The sequence below is a fragment of the Natator depressus genome, chromosome 8 (assembly GCF_965152275.1).
Source record: "Natator depressus isolate rNatDep1 chromosome 8, rNatDep2.hap1, whole genome shotgun sequence".
Lineage (NCBI taxonomy): Eukaryota > Metazoa > Chordata > Testudines > Cheloniidae > Natator > Natator depressus.
In genome coordinates, this window is record NC_134241.1 from 50,108,811 (window position 1) to 50,128,076 (window position 19,266).

A 19,266-nucleotide genomic window follows, 5' to 3' on the forward strand; every position below is an offset into this window, starting at 1 on the left:
AGCTGAGGATCTGCCCCATGAGATCCAGAGCAATTATGTTTAAGTACTGACAAGAGCAAGCAAGTTCGGTTCGTTCATTGCAACAGGAGAATTTTGTGTGCAGTTCTGGTCGCCCATGTTTAAGAAAGATGAATTCAAACTGGAACAGGTGCAGAGAAGGGCTACTAGGATGATCCGAGGAACGGAAAACCTGCCTTATGAGAGGCGACTCAAAGAGCTTGGCTAGTTTAGCCTAACCAAAAGAAGGCTGAGGAGAGAGATGATTGCTCTCTATAAATACATCACAGGGACAAATACCAGGGAGGGAAGAGGAGTTATTTAAGTTAATCGCCAATGGCCATCAACAAATTTAGGCTTGAAATTAGATGGTTTCTAACCATCAGAGGAGTGAAGTTCTGGAACAGACTTCCAAGGGGAGCAATGGGGCCAAAACCTAACCGGCTTCAAGACTGAGCTTGATAAGTGTTTGGAGGGGAGAGTATGATGAGACTGCCTACTATGGCATGGCCCATCTGTGACTCCTAGTAGCAAATATCCCCACTGGCCAGTGATGGGGTACTAGATGGGGAGGGCTCTGAGTGACTACAGTGAATTCTTGCCCAGGTGTGTGGCTGGTGGATCTTGCCATCATGCTCAGGGTCTAACTGATCACCAGATTTGGGGTTGGGAAGGAATTTTTCCTCGGATCAGATTGGCAGAGACCCTGGCGTATTTTTTGCCTTCCTCTGCAGCATGGGGCATGTGTCATTTGCTGGCTTGAACTAGTGTAAATGGTGGATTCTCTGTAATTTGAAGTCTTTCAATCATGGTTTGAGAACTTTAGTGACTCAGCCAGAGGTTCTGGGTCTATTACAGGTGGGTGGGTGTGGTTCTGTAGCCTGCAATATGCAGGAGATTAGACTAGATGATCACGATGGTCCCTTCTGGCCTTAAAGTCTATGAGATTGAAGGCTGGAATTGTTCCTTCAGGAGCATATGTTTCTCCGTTACCATAGTTTTGCGAAGTCATAGAGCACAATGTATTCTCCAGGGAGCTTCTAAAATGACTCTTGCCACCAAGATACTGCACCACAAGTAAAAGCTGTCAAATAAATAGCCATGTCTCTGTCCCAAAGGTGCTTCTCCACTGGAAACTAAACCAGTCACAGGACAGAAGAAGAACGTTGTGGCCTCAGGTCATTCTGGCTGGGAGATCTCTGCACACAATAATGATAATTTGTTCTTATGTCATATGTTTCAGCGAGAGATCTTAGTGTCTTTACAGGATAAGGTGAGTAGCATTATCAGATGGGGAAACTGAGGCATGGAGCGGGGACATGATTTGCCACATTCACACAGTAGGCCAGTGGCACAGCCAGAAATAGAAATCAGGTCTCCTGAGTCCCAGGCCAATGTCCTACTCACTGGGACATGATGACTCCCCTCGCAGTGTGGAGATACCACCAATAAGGTAATCCAGGTAGGGAGACTTCGCTAAAGAAGGAGGTAAAGGAGGGGACATGGGAGATGGAACGCAGGAGATTGTTCCAATAAGGCATGTTATGAAAGAAGGTGTGAAGCCAGGACCAATTGAAGGACACCCAAGAAGAAGGATGTTCACTCATCCCATATGATTTAAAACTTCCTGCTCTATTATTTTCCTTGTGTCCCTCCGCCAATATCCCAGAGTCGTGGCATGCTGAATGGGATGAATGGTTGGTCTTGATATTATCCTGTGGCTCGTTGTTTGCATAGTGCTATGGCACTATGCACCGTGTAGCCAGCCACCTAACAGGACAATGTGCAGAGCTCCTGCTCGAGAGCTCACAGTCTGGGATTTTCAAAGGCGACGGAGGTGCCCAGTTCCCATTGGAATGAAGGCAATGGAGCTGCCTGGAAGATGGAGTAAATGGAAGATGCTCAATTAGTGAACAGCCACCCACCTTCTGTAGCCCATTGTCAGCTCTGCCATGTGCTTTATTTGGCGGCCAAAGGAGGGGAAACACCTGTCTGGAGTCAGTGCTATGCCACAGCAGTGCAATTAGCATTATTTAAAATATGGCTTTGCCCACAAGCAACAATAAAGGAGCCAGCGAAATGGACAATGTTTCTTTCTATCCTTCTTCTCCAGACACGTACATTATAACTCGATTTCTTCCATGTAAGTTGCTGTCATGAGAGCTAGAGTGACTGTCACCTTGTTTCAGTTGGCAGATTATTGGCTCGGTTGCATTTGCTCTAAGAATGTGGTGCAAGCTTTGTCTGTTCTGTGCTACAGTTTTGCTATGAGGAAGCTGGTATAGCCTTGGGCATGCTAGCAAGAAGGGATTTCATCAAATCACAGTTCAGCGAGCAGCCTTGTCTGTGGGATCCTGGGTTAGTGGATGCATTGATTCACTTCTAGGGATTTGGTAGAGTCTCCTCTCACTGGGCAGCTTTGCTATACAATAGAAGCAACCCATGGCTTCCAGGTAGACAATGGTGGGAAGGATCAGGGGTGAGGTGATAAGTATGCTGCCTAGAAGCGTTAGACATTTGTAGCTCTATTGGCCACTGTAGCAAGAGTACAAGAAGAACAAGGAGACATTCAATTACATGGAGAGACAGCACATTTTACACTGGTAAAAGGAAATACTTTGTCACACAATGCCAAATTATCCCGCGGAACCCATTGCCACAAGATATTACTGAGACCAAAAATGAAGCAGGACTCTAAAAGGACTGGATGTTTATATGATTAACAGATTTATAATAGTAAGGATTAAAATAAAACAAGAGCCTTGAAAAGTATAGAAACCCACTGGCCCCACAGCATAAGCCAACCTCTAACTATTGTGGTGAGGAGGAAACTTTCCCTGGGGGTAGCATATCCCAGAGCTGTCTGCTGCAGGGTTCTTCTTCTGAAGTAGCTGGTGTTGGAGAGAGGACACCAGACTAGAGGGACCATGGGTCTGATCTAGTCTGGCAATTCCAGTGAGCAGTGGCTCATGGAATCCATTTGTTCAACCTTCCCTAAGCAGCCCTGGATGCAAATCGGGAAGGCAATGCACATTGGCCTCATAGGAATTTGACCTGCACTGCATAAGGACTCTAATTAGCTTCTATTCCAGCCAGTATAGGTTCATATATTGTCCTCACCACCATAATACATGAGCATCTTCCAGCCATGCATTAAGCAACATGACTAACACCAGTCATGTATGATTCGTTCTCTTTCTCATCCCCTCCCCAGGGGGAGAATAGTGCATGTGGTGAAGTGGGTTTTTAACATATACTCTGCTGTATGTTTGTTAGAGAAACCAGGCCAAAGAAGCCCCACTTGGAGCAAGAGGCAAGGAGATTTGTGATGGCCCTTAACTCCTAGGAAATTTATTCTCAGTCACAGACCAGCCCCCAAGAAAGATCTGCCTTCTCTGCACAAAGGAGCTTTATCCTTATGGCTGAAAGTTCCACTGGGCCTGAGGAGCAGTGTTGTTGACCACAGTCCTTCTCGCAGGGCTCTAGCTAATCGTTTCCATATTCTGGGCCCAGGCCATTGAGTGCCCTAAAGAGAAGGGCTGAGCCCTTGAACTTGACTTGTTATTTTATGAGAGAGCAGGGGACAGGGAGTTTTGGCTTCTCGAGGGCAACAGGATCTGTCCCAATGTCAGTTCAGGGGCAGGAAGTGGAATGGAAGCCTGGAGAGCAGGGAGAACTGCAAACTAAGTTTTATTCAGAACATCTGGCTCCCGTAAGCCCTTTGGCTAATCCCAATGTCTAATTCCCCAACGTTCCCTAAATCTCCGAATCCTTCCTGTTTCCAGTCACTTCACAACATAATCTCTGAAAGTCTGCTTGCGAAATGAAACACGCCCCATCCCCACCTGCTTCCTGTCAGTCCTGGGCTGTACTTGTGCTAGGCAGGAAGGGGAGAGGGAAGGCTCCCCAGAGCTGTACAAACAGAACATAGTCCTGTCCTCTCTGCAGTGGGCCCATGCCTACCCCGCACTTTCCTTGGCTCTGTTCCCCGTTATCTGCCACTGTGCTGAGACTATCCCCTGGAAAGTTTCCATTTCTTTGCATTTCCACTGGAGAAATAAATCCCTCATGGTCAAAGTCCTGCTCTTCCGCTCTCCATCCATCCATCCATCTTCCCCTCTTCGCTTTCCGCCCTGCCTGTTTCCCCACCCCTCTCCCCTCGCTGAGTTCCCAGCAGCAGGACCTTTTTCACAGAAACAAGGCAGGGCTCCCTTTAGCTCATGCTTTGCATTTTGTTGTTCTTCAAAAGACATTTAGGAGCCTGATCCTGACAAGTGCTGAGCGGGTGGCTTCAGGGGCAGCTGGGGCAGAGTGTCCAGCAACTCTCAGGATCAGCAGGGGTGCTGGAACAATTTGTGTAGTGGGGGTGCTGAGAGCCATTGAACCAAACTGTAAACCTGTATGTGATGGAAACCACTTCAAGCCAGGGAGTGCAGCATCCCCCCCCCCCATTCCAGCACCTATAAGGATCAGCCCAATATTTGCAAAACTCAGCCTAGTTTCTTCTCCCACCCCACTTCCCCAAGATCAGTTTGTTAGCCTGGGGTTAGGGGGTGTTTGTGGGTGTGTCCCTCTGTCTGTCTGTTGCCACCTGGAATTGGGAATCTAATCTGGAGCATTAGCCTCCTTCCCACCCCCCACCAGCTCCCCCCTCGCACCCTGTCTGCAAGGCTGTGTCTAGCTGCTGTCTCAATGCTCCCCCCGCGCCCGGTCCTCGGTTCCAGGCTCCTTTCCAAGGCTCAGTCTCTTTCAACCTTTCGGGGGGGAGGGAATAGCTCAGTGGTTTGAGCCTTGGCCTGCTAAACCCAGGGTTGAGGGGGCCATTTAGGGATCAGGGGCAAAAATTGGGGATGGGTCCTGCTTTGAGCAGGGGGTTGGACTAGATGACCTCCTGAGGTCCCTTCCAACCCTGAGATTCTATGATTCTAGGTGGGGATGCAGCAGCCAGCCACAGCCCCCACCCTCCCGCCGGCGCCAGGCTAGTTCGCCCCCCTCTGAGCCCCAGCGCCGAGCACCTGGGCACCAGTGGCTCGGATTTGAGGAGGAGCAACCCCCCGCCCCGTGTCCAGCCTTCCCCCAGCCAGCTGCCCCCCCAAGTCAGCGCTGCAGCCCAGCAGGGCTCGCTCGGCCTGGCCCTGGCCACTGGCCCTGGGCCAAGGGGGGGCCCCCAGTGCCTCCCCCGCGGCGGCTGGGCCAATCCGGGAGCGCAGGCACTGTGGCCGAGGCTCCCATTGGCTGCCCGCCTGCATGCGGGCGGGCGGGGGCGCGTGCGGGGAGGGCGGCGCGGTTATCTCGCGGCCCCTCCAGCGCCGGAGCAGCGCGCAGGTGACAGTGGCGAGGTGGGCGCCGGCAGGGGCCAGCAGCAGCAGCGCGGGGCTGCGCTCGCCCGCGCACGGTGCACGCAGTCCCGGAAGAGGCGCCGCCTGCAGCAGCCCCCGGCCCGGCGGATCTGCCCCCCCCCCCCCAGAGAAGCCAGCATGGCACGTGGCGAGCGCCACCCTGGCAGTGCCCGCTAGAGCTGGAGCCGGGAATTCGCCCGTGGGCACCGGCGTGGGACCCGGCTCTCCCCAGGACAAGGGCTGGTGCATCAGCCATGGTGGGGACTGAGCCGCTGGACGGGCAGAGCAGGAGAACCGCGCAGCAGCGAGGGCCGGGAAGGGTGCGATAAGGGGGAGTCTCCCCGCCCCGCCGGGCCCCCGAAATACGAGCGAGCAAGACTTTGGAAAGTTGCCACCGAGGATGGTGGGCAGCCTCCTCCCCGAAGGGCAGGCTCCTGCCAGGAGCCCAGGGAGCGCCCTGGAGGCGCTGGTAACGGAGGATCTTTGCCTGGACAGCTCTGAAAACTCCCCCCAAGGGTGCTAAGGCAGTTAGCTGCAGGCCAGCCCGGCTGGCAGGGCTTCGGGACAGCGCCGCGGGGCTTTCCGGCACCGGATCCTAGCGGAGTGCTCGCACCGGAGTTACCACTCCGGTTTCACTAACTCCGGCTTCACAGCGGCTGGCGTCCCTGGTTGCCTTCTTGACCCACATTCCTATTGCCTGGGGTAAGTCTTGAAAGTTCCTCTCCCTCGCGGCAGCGGCTGTAACGGGGCGGTTCTCATTGCAGGCACCGCTCGCTCTTTTCCTAGCTGGTGCAAGCAGAAGGATGGGTTATGCTTATGTAGAGTATGCTGAGCTGCCTTGTACCCAGTGTTTTCACCTAGGTACATATAGATACGTGACTTACCATGTGGAGATGCCGCACGCACAGGGAAAATGTGCTAATGCTGAGCTCTGCTGAGCATTGGGACAGTCTCCTAAGGGCAGAAGAGGCAGCTCCATGGTTTGAGTTGTTTAAAACTGGACTGGCAATGGCAGTGGAAAATATGCTGCTGAACAGTCCTGAAACAGCCAGCGAGTGGGCAAGATGAGCTAATTCCATCTCTACTGTCTATACGGATATGCCTGTATTTGCCATCTGTATCTATCACATTACATGTCACCAGCAGATAGATTAGATTTGCCTTGTATCAGCTACTAAAACATGAAATGCTCCCACCCTACAACTGCATGAATTTGTGAGCTGCTTCTCCCACACTCCACCTCACTTTTCAGCAGCCAATACTGTATCCATTGCTTACTTACCTAGAGCAGGGGCTCGCAGCCAGCAGTCATGACCACCGCTGCCCTTTCCCCGTTGCTAATTAACAGCATGGCCCTGGCTAGATCCCAGGTAGATGGGTGAGAGGTGCCAGTATGGGAAAGGTTGAGAACCACTGACCTACAGCATGCACACGCAGTCCAAACAGAAACTGGAAAACAGATTAACCTGCTGGAAAGGAGTTCTGTGATCTGACCATAGAGGTAGTACTCTGCTTGGGCTCCTGGCACTTGGAGCGGTACACAGAGGGGGAGGTTAGAACAGGGATTAATGCATTTGGCAGCGAAGGAATGGCTGTTGTACCAGTGTTATAAACAGTGCTCAGATACTACAGTGATTGGTGCCCTATGGATACCTACATTAGGTAAAGCAAATCTTAAACTGTGTGCACATGTGCCATACAATCTACGGTGCGTATTCCCTCTGATAACTTAACATGAACATCTCTGGTTGTCTCTCTCAAGAGAGAGACATAAGCAACCACATCATTCAAGCGTACTGCATCAAGTGGGGTTCTGGAGACTGTGGCTCAGGAGAGCAGAGCATGACAGAACCCTGCAGTGGGGTTTCCTTGTAGTACGTTGTTGCCTGTTTTGTTCTTTTTTTCAAATCTGCTGTTTCTCTGTGTTCCCAACACGGCATCTTAGCAGTGAGGGACTGTCACCTGGATAGTAACACAGGGGTGTCCTGAAGCCACAGTTGTGCTGCAAATGACTGTTCATTAGTGCAGTCAGAAATCCCATGTTGTTACATATGCTGTACAGGGAGTGGGGGTGTGTGTGAGGAAATCAGCGTGTGTGTGTTTATGTGCGTGTGTAAAGGGGGTGATATGTGCACACACCGTTGCCAGGAATTGTTTGAGGATGAGCAGTCTGTGTAACATGTTCTGTTCTGCTGGACTGCAGCTTGTTCTGAATAGCAGGGTAGTTTGGCACAGACAAGTGTGTGTGGGGGGAGAACAGGGCGTACTCGGGCGATCCTATTCCACCTGGCATTCAGCATTTCCGCCTCTTGTGTTAGAACCAGCTGCCATCCTCTGACCCTGCATTTAAGACCATCCTGTGAATAACCCTCCTCCTGGCTTCAAAACAAGTTGTTTATGGGGCGCTGTCCCTGCGTCATCCAACTCCTTCCTCTCCCGAGGCACAGAGGACTCATCAGGGAGGGCTTTGGAGACGCCTTTGTGCCCTGTACCTCGCCAGCCTATATAGAGGAGCCCCCAGGGAGAGTGGAGACAGCTGCCTGGGAACTTTCTGCTGACTGCATGCTGCCCCCCTGCTTTTCCTGTCTGAAATGTTTTGGAGATTCAGTGCTTCCCCCCACAGTGTTGTTGTTAAACAGCGGGTTGGTGCTGGTACTTTGCTTGAGCTGATAGTTTCAGCCCTGCTGAGATAAGAGGCAGCAGTGCAGAGAGTGGAGCGAAGAAGGCTTTCCTGGAAACTCATATTGTCATGGTAAAGGGGGAACTAACGTAGGAAGTCACCAGCTTCAAAGCACAGACTTTCTGGCTTCACATCACTGCTGGGCCCCGGAAAGGGAACTTGGTCGGGTAGCAATTGTCCCACTGCAGAAATAGTGGCCTGTTGAGAGGACAACAGCAAACTGAGGTACAGATGGGCTTGTGGGTTCAATTCCTGGCTCTCCCAGTCTCCCTTTGTGACAGTGGGCGACTCCCAAAGGCCCAGACCCTCAAAGATATTTAGACTCCTAATGTATATTAGAACCAATAGAAAATAGGAGCATAAATACTTTTGAGGATCTGGGTTTTAGGTTCTCTATGGCTCTGCTTCCTCATCTGTTCCATGGGGATAATCACACTTCCCTGCATCACAGGGAGGAGTCATTCTTTACTGTTTGTTGGGCATTCACATCCGGTGCTGATGAGCGGCACCATCTATAGGGAGGAAGAGTGTAGCATCAGTGAAAGGAGACTGGGAAGGAGGAAAGGTATTTGGGTTGGGGGATAAAGGAAGAGTTCCTGGGTACAAAAAGCACATTGGGATGTAGGGGAGATATAGAGTACGAGGACACGGGAAGGATGGTGGGATGTAGAAAAGGACCTGGAAAAGATATTGAGATGGAGAGGCAATTCTAAGGTACTTGTATGTAGAAGAATGCTGGGATCTAAGAGAAAGGCTAGGCTAGTAGGATGCAGAGCCCTGGGAAATTGGGATGCAGGACTGATCCTGGGATCTAGGATAAGTATTTGCGAATATTTGATGGTCTGTAGAAAATATAGTAGACAGGGATAGACTGGGAAATTACTGGAGTACTGGGCTGTATAGAAAATTCTGGGACAGGAGGGTGTAAGAAGCGTCACAGTACACATCCCTCTAATGAAACCCTAAATGCAACAGCAGCCAGTCTGTCTGCCAGTGATTTCACAGCTGAACGATCAAATCCAGTCAGCCGAGCCCCTGACTGACATGCACTGGCCGACACCTGCCCGGGGCCTGGCTGATGTGCATTGGTCAACACCGGCCAACATGAAAAGAATGGCTTCCTGGTAAATATTTGCTCAGACCATCCCCACACTAAAATGTGCGTAGCACTTCGTATCTCTTCACCTCGGAGCCAGAGAGTGGCTAATTTCACTGGGACCTGGGCATGCTCATGCTCCACTTAAACAGCTCTGTCAAACTCAGCCACGCTGTTAATTTCCCAAAGAGATACTGCCGCCTCCTTGATTTTAACAGCTAAAATACCCAGCTCCCCTGAAGCATCTGTTAGTGGAGATTCTGACCTTAAACGCCTGAGCATGCTGTACCTGTGTGGGTCTGCTGCACCTCCCGCCTCTTTTTCTAAATGAAACATGTACCATCTGCAGCTGGAAATGTAGTCAGCCAGGTTATAATGAGCATTGTATTGCCTGCAGCCACACAGCGCCCTGTGCTCTGATCCTGTCGGCTCTCACAAGCGAAGTTGGGTCAGGTCGGGCCAGCACTTGGGTGAGAGCAATCCTAGGAAAAGCCCAGCGTGCTACCCACTGTGGTTCTGATCAACCAGCGGGTGTCACTCTTCCCTCTCACTCCAAGCTGAACCCATCCAAGCCTCCAAAGGCAGAGATGAGGCATAACACTGAAGCCTGAACCAGTGGTGGTGGTGAGGGATCCCCACCTGCCTTTCAGAGGTGTCACTGAGCTCCGTGTCCTGCCGTCCAGCCTGTCGCACCCCCCTCAACTCCCCTGGCTGTTTCCTTTGTGTGCGCTGTATTCTCCTCCCTGCCCCAAACTGCTCAGGTTGTCTGTTGGGGGTGTGGCTAGACAGCTGCAGCATGCCGCTCCCCGAGATGATCCCTGCCCATGGGCTGCCATCTAGGCTCACGCTGGCTTTATGCCAGCTTCCACCAGTGTCGGACTTGGCAGGAGGAGCCGAGGGTGGGGAAATACACCAAGGAAGAAGGTTGTGGGAGGCGTACGGTTGTGCCAAGCACTGGTGGCAAGCAGTGGCCCCCAAAAAGAGGAACCGGCCAAAGCCATGGGGCCTGTTTACGTAGTGCACCGATCAAGCGTTTTCTCTCAACAGCCTCGGGACACCTACGCAGCCACCGTGGGAATTCACACTGGCCTCCCCCAGGGTGAGTCCCATAAGAGGGCAAGCAGCAATCCTGCCAGCTGCCCTCTGAACCACCCTCTTAGCATTGGGGGCTCCAGTGCAGGGACCTGTGAATCCCCAGCTCTGGTGAATCTGACCCTTTAGATCAGCTTACAGGGACGCCGATCAATCGGAAACCCAGGCAGCCCAGGTTAAAAGCAGTTTCAGGCCGGCCCCTGCCCCTCAGCCCCCTGCCCGTGACTGTGGTTTTGCAATCCTGTTTTCCCCTCCCTGTGGCTGTGAGAAAAAACCCGCACAGACAACAGGGGAAGCAGATTATATACCATTCTTCTTAAATCCCCAGCTCCCAGACTCCTGCGATGAACAATCTCATTCCTTTAAAACAGATCTATTTCGTTGACCCCCCCCCCGCCCATGTTTCTAGCCCTCCTGGTGGCAAGAAAAAGCTTGACAGTGTGAACCCTAAAGGCTCAAAAAGTAGATGCCAAACAAGGAGAACTCCATCTATCTTTGTATACATAAACTCTAGGTATTTTTAAGCCACTCTCTTGATTTTTTAAAAAAGAAAAGGAGTACTTGTGGCACCTTAGAGACTAACCAATTTATTTGAGCATGAGCTTTCGTGAGCTACAGCTCACTTCATCAGATGCAACCGATTTTTGATTTTTGCAGGCCATGATTCATGATTTTTGAATGTTGGCTGAGACACCGCCTGTACCCAAAGGCAAAGCAAACAAAGACAAAGGAGGACGCATTTTTCTGTCATCCGAATTAAAGCACGTCAGAAGTCGATTCATAGATCATAAGGTTCGAAGGGACCTCTGTGATCATCTGGTTTGACCTTCTTTATAACACAGGCCTAGAACTGCTCTGAATGACTTGTAACAGGAGGAGGTAAAACATATCCAGATGGCCCAGTGATATGGCCCCTTTAAGTTTGCAAAGTGCATTGGGATGGAAGGCGTGGCATGCACGTAAGACATTACATTGCTGTGAGGTTCATAGCAGATGGCTGAGTTCCTGAAGCATGATGCCTACGTGTGAATGTTGGGATAATTGCACACCCTGCAGCGTGCTTCTGAAATGCTTACTGGCCCAATGAATTGCCCATTGTGCAAGGCCTGGGCACATCGTTACCAGGCTTGCAGTTTCCATTAGCTAGTGAGATCAATGATTCCTTGACACTTCTGTGGGAGATTGTGTATGATACCTGCAGAGCAATAAACTGTGATGCCTAGCGATTCATTATGGGGAGCTACAGAGGAATAGAACAGCAAAAAGGACACAGGGTGGGAAGGAAACCTTGTGCCACCTAAAGGAGACAAGCACAGGGAGAGCTCCCTGAACCCAGGCCTGGCATGTCTCAAGGCAGAGTAGGAGTGCAGCCTAGAGACATAGGCCAGGGAGCCGCTCCCCTCCACCTGGGACATGCTGGCTGGGGAGAGCTCTTCTCCCTGAGAGGCAATCAGGTGATTGGCCTACTGTGAGATCTGCCCTCGTGAGTTCCAGGAGTGCAGTGGCTGTTTGCAGCTGGATCCCATGGGGGGCGGGGGGGGGGGCAGGTTGATCCCACACATAGGGCTGCTGCCTCTGAGATACAAAAAACCAGGACATCCACCTGCCTCCCACACCACATACACCTCTGTATACTGATGGCTCCCCACGCAGGGCACCATCTCCCCGTCCCAGCCCCATGAGAGCTGTGGGCTCCTGGGGCTGCCCCAGGCACCGACCTCCCCAAGCAGTATGCACTGCCAGCTGGATCCAACCTGCTTCTGTCCAGCGTGACCCCTGCAGTCGGTACGTGTGCAGTGTGACCAGGTGCTGCCAGCCCCCCAAGTTCCCTGAGCCGCCCCGTGCCCGTGGCTCCCAGACACTCTAGAGCCAGAGCTCCCTCTTCCATGAGAGCCAGAGGGGGTGCAATTGGCAAACGCTGGGGCGTTTAATGTCCTGGGAAGACATACAGATTTCCCAGGACAGCTACCTACAGAAAGGGCCGATCATGGGAAAACCTGGACAGGCGGCAACTCTAAAGGCGCTGAGCACTCAAGCCCCCGTGCAGCAAGGCTTTTGGGCATGTGCTTAAGTCCCATTGACTCCAACAGGCACTACTCCTGTGTGCTCGAGTGCTGTGCTGGACTGGAGCCAGAGGGCTCAGCACCGGGCAGGATGGAGCCCTTTGGGTCCCAACTGGGGCGCTGAGTACATGGAAATCAGGCCCCTTAAACCTGCACATCAGGGTCAGGCACAGGGAGGGAGAAGGAGAGCGACCCAGGGTACCGCGCGGACTGGGAGAGGAGAGCAGAGTTGGAGGCAGGGCCTTGAGCAGATAGAGAGAGAGCTGGATGGGGCCTGCAGCAGCTGGAGTGATAGAGAAGGAGATCAGCAGCTAGTGGGGGGTAGTTAACTGAGCCGTGGGCAAGGGGGGTATGTGAGGATCAGAAAGGCCAGGGCATTGGGGGCTGGAGTGAGAGCACAGGGACTAGATCGGTGGGGTGGGGGGAGAGGGGAGTTTGCTGTACTGAGCTCCCCTGCTGTGGGATTCGTCTGTGGGCTGGCAAGAGGGCAAGCCCAGGGACAGCTCTGCTCACTCGGATTTGTGCAGGACTCTACACCGGGAACAGGCAAGGTGATAGGAGCAAAGGGGGCAGAACATGGTGTTCTGTGACCCGATTCTTCAAAGCAGGCGCTGGGCTGGGCTGACCCTTCCCTAGGCCTCCTCCCACTTCCTCCATGCTGCTTTGCAGCAAGGTCTGGTTTTTAAAGTGCAGGAACCTTTGAAAGCAAGGCCCACGGGCTCCTGTGCTTGGGGCAGTGTGCCGTGCAAAGGGGACTGAGGGGGCAGGTACCACTCCCCGTACATGGACAGGGGCTCTGTGCGGTGCTAGTTAAACACGAGGGGTGGCATAGAGAGTGGGTTAAAACACTGGCTGACCAAGCTATGGATCGGGGTAGGGCTTGTATCCCAGAAAACAGAGTGATACGATGTTGTTTCTGCAGCCCCTGCTAAACAGATGTGAACATGTAATTAAAGACTGTGTCACCCTTCATACGTAGAAGGGGACAGAGTTAAGGTTGTATGGGCACCCTTAATTCTGGCATTTTCTAAGTGTTGAGAGCTTCATTTGGCAGCCTTACTGTTCTTTTATCATGGGGTTGTTGGGGTTTTTTTTGGTGTTCTAGTATATAAAGATCTCCACAGCACCCAACACAACACCACCATAACAACAATAATAAGAGTTTGAGAGGCAGCGTGAGCTAGTGGTAAGGGCCTTGGGATCAGGAGACTTACGAAGTTCCGTTCCTGACTGTGTCCCAGAGCTGTTGTGTGCCTTGGGGAAGTCATTTCCCCCTCCCTGTCCCCTCCCACCTTGCATCCAGCTGGTCTGGGTGGACTGTGAGCCTTCAGGGCAGAGACTGTCCCTTACTTTTACAGCATCCCGCTTAAGCCAATATCTGTTGACTCTTTAGTCCATCCTGCTACCTTTTCTCAGTCTGCGTTGTAGCGCCCTGTGCTGGGAAATGCACCTTGGTGGTGAGTGGGGTGCTTGGCCCTGTGGCTCAGCAGTGACCCGAGAACTGGGGATGGGAGGTTGTATTTGACTGGCCTAAGGGAGACACGTCCCTGAAGAACTCCTGAGGATATCTTCCCAGGTGGGGGAGTTAGCCAGGTGCCAGAGTTAGCCAGGTGCCTTGTTAATAGTGTTTGCAGTAGGGTAGAATCTGGAGGCCACTGCCAAGATCCGGGTCCTGTTGCCCCAGGCACTGTACAAACACAGGAATAGACCGTCCCTTACGCTACAGGTAGACAGCCCAGCATCGTTAGCCCCACTGCCAGAGAACGAAGGCACAGAGAGGCTTGCTCTCTCCATGTGCCATTGTGTGGCCTTGGGCAAGAACTTGAACCCAGAGCTTCCATGCCTCAGGCTAGCGTTGTATCCACCAGACCAGCTCTCTTCTCCCCTCTTCCCATTAACATTAATCGGGACTTTTCATGAGATCCCCACACCCGCCCATCTGAAAACAGACCACTTGATGGCACGTCTCATCATATCTCACCAGCACAGCATTGGCTCTTGGGGGAGCGGGATTAGAGTTGTAAGGTAAACCCAGGATACTGCAGGAAATAGAGTTGATGACTGAGTAGCTAGCAACTTTCTCTCTGAAACAGAGCCCCAGCATGGTGCTTGGGGGCGCTGTGTCCAGCCCCAAATTGCGAGGGCTGAATTCCCATCCTGGTAATTACACCTCCTTCAGACTCCCTCTGCAATTTTCAACTGGAGACAGTTTTCATGTACATCCTAAACTTCTGCATAATGTTGCTCTGCAAAACATCTGCTGCATTTCCCCCTCCCCCAGCCTATAAAGTGCTTTGAGTTGCTCTGTGCTAAATAAATATGGGATAAGATTATCCTGAATATGTGTTTCACATATGCTGGGCTTGATTCACTCAGGACTTACTCTGGCTTCTAGCAACATAGAAAATCTACCAGGGCTGGGGGTGGGTGGAAGGAGGGAGTGTGGTGGAGGAAAGCACTCTGCCAGGGGGCTGAGAGCCAATTACTACAGCACCCAGACCATTGGCTGAGGAGGAGCAGCACTGATTCACAGCTAGGGTGACCAGAGGGCAAGTGTGAAAAATCTGGATGGGGGGTAATAGGTGCCTATATAAGAAAAAGCCCCCAAAATCAGGCCTGTCCCTATAAAATTAGGACGTCTGGTCCCCCTATTCAGAGGTGCGCATGGGACAACCTGGGCTGGTAGGACTCCTTTGGAAGGTGGAATCCCAAGGGGATGACCGTACCCATGGGATGCAGGAGCTGGCACTGGTGTAGGGGGTGCAGTTTGCAGCCCCTTGAACAAACAGAGAATTGAAGCCAAGGGGCCAGATCCGCAGCTGGTATAAATTTGCATTGAATCAATGGAGCTATGCCGATTCGTACCAGCTGGGGATCTGGCCCATGGTGAGTTTCAGAAGGTGTCTGGCCCTGCTTTAAATTATATTTAATCTACTGCAGAAAGTGATCTGGAAAATGTACATGGCCTGACAAAATCAATGTTAATGTCCCTGACAATTAGCTAATGTCTTAATAATTGAACTACACCTGCTATACAGTTACACTGCACATCTCCAGGGATGGCTTTGCCATTGGCTTCAAAAGGAGCAGGATCACAATGCAGAGCTGTGCACTGTGTTGTACCTGCCACAGAACAAGCTTCTGGGTTCTGTTTCTGGGGGTTGTGACAAGGTACTTGGGTTGACCCCCTCCTCTCCAGGCTGGAAGCTCTAGGCCCTTCAGCAGCAGGTGGTTGTCTCGCCAGAGGCAAAAGGAGGATGGCTCTTGAGGTTAAGACACTGGCTTGGAGGGCAGATCAGGGGAACGTGCCTGGATCAGCTGCAGATTAATTGCATGACCCTGGGCAAATAACATCTCTTCCCATCAGTTTTCCCCATCTGCAAAGAGGGGGTTAGACCCCTCCTGTCTAGACTGCAAGCTCTTTAGTGCAAGGGGCTGTCTCTCACCATGTGTACGCACCGCACCTGGCCCAATGAGTCCCTGCTTCCGACAGGGGCCCCTCACATTCCTACACTAACCAGTGCTGCTGGGGGGGGTGGGTGGGGGTGGGAATCAGAAGCAGAGATTTGATGCAAAAGCCTCTGTCTGAGTTTATTTGCCGCCACCACCCCATCCCAAATATTGATGCTCTCTCCCCACTCCCACCCTGCCTCTGCAGCCCCAGCTGTTCCACTTACTTATTAGCTGACCACACGCCCCCTGCTTAGTCGTTCCTTCCCTTTCCCCGAAGCAGAGATGAATTAGCAGCTGCAGGGAAGAAAGCCCGGCAGCTTGAAAGCGGTTTGTGATTCACATCTGCAGGACTCAGCAGTTTAACATTCTTTCTAATCCTGTTATTTCTCACCTTAAACCTACCCATGTGAGCAAGGTGCCTTTATTATTCATCTAGCTGCTGGCTGTACTCTCAAACTCCACCTGCCTCCCAGCATCTGCCATCTCCCCTTCTCCCTGCGGGCTCGGACTAGAGACCCCAGACTCAAGAGGCGTTTCCATCTCGGCAACTCCTTTTGGGCAGTGAGTGATACTGACCTGCCAGCCAGTGGGTGATGGTTTATTTCTGCCCCCCTCCCCGGGTATTATCTCAGAGCAAGCTTCGTCTGGGCTGTCGGTTTGTGTGATGAAGTGGGGGTGGATTCAGAGGCATCAAGCCAGCTACCTGCAATCAATTGCAGGGAAGGGGGGCACTGGATGGCTGGGAGGGGCCAGAACAGGGTTAGGCAGAGCTGCTCAGGAACTAGACTTTGTTCCCATGAAAAAATGGACAAACACTTTCTCATTTCTACTGAAATTTTTCTTTGAGAGTTTTGACGGGGGGGCGGGGGGCAACAACTACTATGCATCAGGAGCCTGAAAACTCCAGGAATTTTTTATGAAAATCCATCATCAAAATCAGACATTTCCCACGGAAAGTTCCATTGTTTTGGTCAAAGAAATATTTTGAACCATAAGCTCTGGTGTTGGGTTCAGTGATGGTTCCTAGGCACTAAGGAGACTCAGTTAGGGTGACCAGAGAGCAAGTGTGAGAAATCAGGATGAGCGGTGGGGGTAAACAGGTGCTTACATAAGATAAAGCCCGGCAGATCGGGACGGTCCCTATAAAATCAGGACATCGGGTCATCCTTGACTCAATAGCCAGGCATCCACAAGGAAACCTAATGTGCATACACATGTGAACCCTCTAGGAACCACACGCCCGAGTCCATGCACACGTGCTGAGACGTGAGACACCCGCACACAAACGCACAGGGCTGGACAAACAGCACCTGGACAGACAAACACATCCCCAGGACAAACCCTCCCCGCCCCAGCACAAACCCACACAGGACATATGCATGTGAATGGACAAAGTTACATCCAGCCACACGGGTGCACGCACACACCCAGACAGGGCCTCATCTCCAGGGTCTGCCTTCGTCTCAGGCATAAACTAGCCCTGAAACCGGGAGCAGAGCTTGAAGGCGGGACAGCGGGATAGTCCATATTGAAGCAGTGGGCGTCTTTAGTACTGAGGCAAGTGAAAGACAGTTCGCCCGGGGTGTGGAGCCAGCAGAGCTCCCAGCAAATGGTCTCCCGCCCCCAGCGCGCGCACAGACCCAGTTCTGAATGGCAGCGCTCCTGCTACTGCAGTTGGGGGCCAGTGGTGCCACGTCGCATTACACTGCGCCGTTTGAAGCGGCTGAGGCGCTCTGCGCCCCAGCCGACCCCATGCTGTCAGCGTGCCTGCCTGTGCCGTCTCGTGTCCAGTCCCCTGATAGGAAATGCTCGTTGTGTATGCACCGCGGCCAATGTGCCATCTGTCACCCACCGCTAGAGAAGGAAGCAGCACAGCGAGATATTTTCTGCATCGTTTTCCCTCCTCCTGCTGCGGGTCTCCGAGCCTGGCTCCTGGGGAGGGGGGACCCTCCCGCAGAGAGAGTGCTCAAGTGGATGGTCCCTTCTGCTGAACCCGAACAGATCCACCTGCTAGCACTGGCTCCTGTTCCGAGCCCAGGGACGGTGTCTCCCATTGTCCCACATCATGGGTCCAGGGCTCACGAGCCCTGTGACATCAACATGGTGGTGATCATCCCCAGCTGCTGTGTCCCATGGTAGTCCACCTGCATCAGTCCACGACCTGGGGCACCTCAGGTTGGGGCAAGACAAGGCCGCCTGACAAATCTGGCCACAGGTTCAGCAGGGCCCCGATGCAAGGCAAGGGCCCTGCTGGGGAGGGATAGCTCAGTGGTTTGAGCATTGGCCTGCTAAACCCAGGATTGTGAGTTCAATCCTTGAGGGGGCCATTTAGGGATCTGGGGCAAAAATTGAGGATTGGTCCTGCTTTGAGTAGGGGGTTGGACTAGATGACCTCCTGAGGTCCCTTCCAACCCTGATAGTCTATGATTCTATGTAGCTAGGTCCCTGCTCTTCTGCATGCCCATATCTTACACTGGCTGCAATCCCCCTGGGGCTGTGTTCCCTCCTCTCCTGCTTGCGAAGCTGGGATGCCTCTGGACTGTGAAGATAGGGTGGCTCTGGTGAACCACAGGATATTGTAAGAGGTGGTGAGACTATACAGGTGAACCGGGGGAGATTCTCCAGATCTGACTTCTTCTTTTCCCTGTCCCCCACCCTGCGCCTCTGAGGCCTGTTCTCTCGGGCACAGGAACGTGGTAGTACAGGCTCTTGTAAGGATCCTCTGTGTGGTTTACCTCTTATCCAGATCACCATCTTCTGAGAGAGAATCCAGCTCCGAGGTTGTAACGTGGTTCAGAGACCCAGATAAATACAGGGTCCAGCCCCAGCGGATGTCTCTGACCCAGCTGTACAGAGATGGGATGATCCCTCTTGTCCATCTCCCTCCCAGTAGCACTAGGCTCTCCACGGCGCACGGGACTCTGAACCACAGTTTAACCGCGCCTAGGACCATCCCCCTCCTCCACCCCCATGCGGTTGTTTCCACGATGGAGATGGGCCCTCAGTTCCCATGCTCTGGGCCAGATGCTGCAGAGCGCAGCCTGGCACACACAGATGGCACTCTGGCACAACATTCAGCTGTGAACTCACCAAGCTCAGGGGACAGGGGTGAGCATGGCAGAGCAACCGAGGGATGCAGTTTGCACTGATCGGACAGTCGGTGAGTGTTCAGTGCACACATGTGTGTTGAGGGTGCAAAAGTGTATGGCAGGAAAAGGTAGTGGGAGGGGTTAGATTAAGCTGCTGCCTCTGACTTTACTGATCCCATCGGTCCTGGCCATGGTGCCCCAACCCACAGCCATTAGAGGTGTCAGACTAGACTGCCCCCTACTGCTGCAGGAGGTACAAACGCTCTGAGCCTGCCCAGCTCACTGATTCACCTCCCTTGCCTCCCATATCTCGGGGATTATGCAGGGGGAGGGCAGCTTTAGCTGGTGGTCAGGACTTCCAAGCCAGCTGTGTAAATGCCCTAGTTACCCCAGCCTTGCCTTCTACTTGGCCAAAGCTGCCCCCATTTTTGGCCCTGCAGAGGGGGGAGATTGACGC

The 19,266-nt window shown here is 52.6% G+C and overlaps 1 protein-coding gene across 3 annotated transcripts in view; it reads left to right on the forward strand.

Annotated features, from left to right (window-relative positions):
* Nucleotides 1-5,322: 5,322 nt before the first annotated feature.
* BRINP2 (BMP/retinoic acid inducible neural specific 2) overlaps nt 5,323-19,266 on the forward strand; it is a 52,110-nt gene continuing 38,166 nt past the window's right edge. For all 3 annotated transcript variants that reach the window (XM_074961002.1, XM_074961003.1, XM_074961001.1), the window contains exon 1: nt 5,323-6,038. The gene's annotated coding sequence lies outside the window, so the exon portion shown is untranslated. The remainder of the gene's footprint in view (nt 6,039-19,266) is intronic.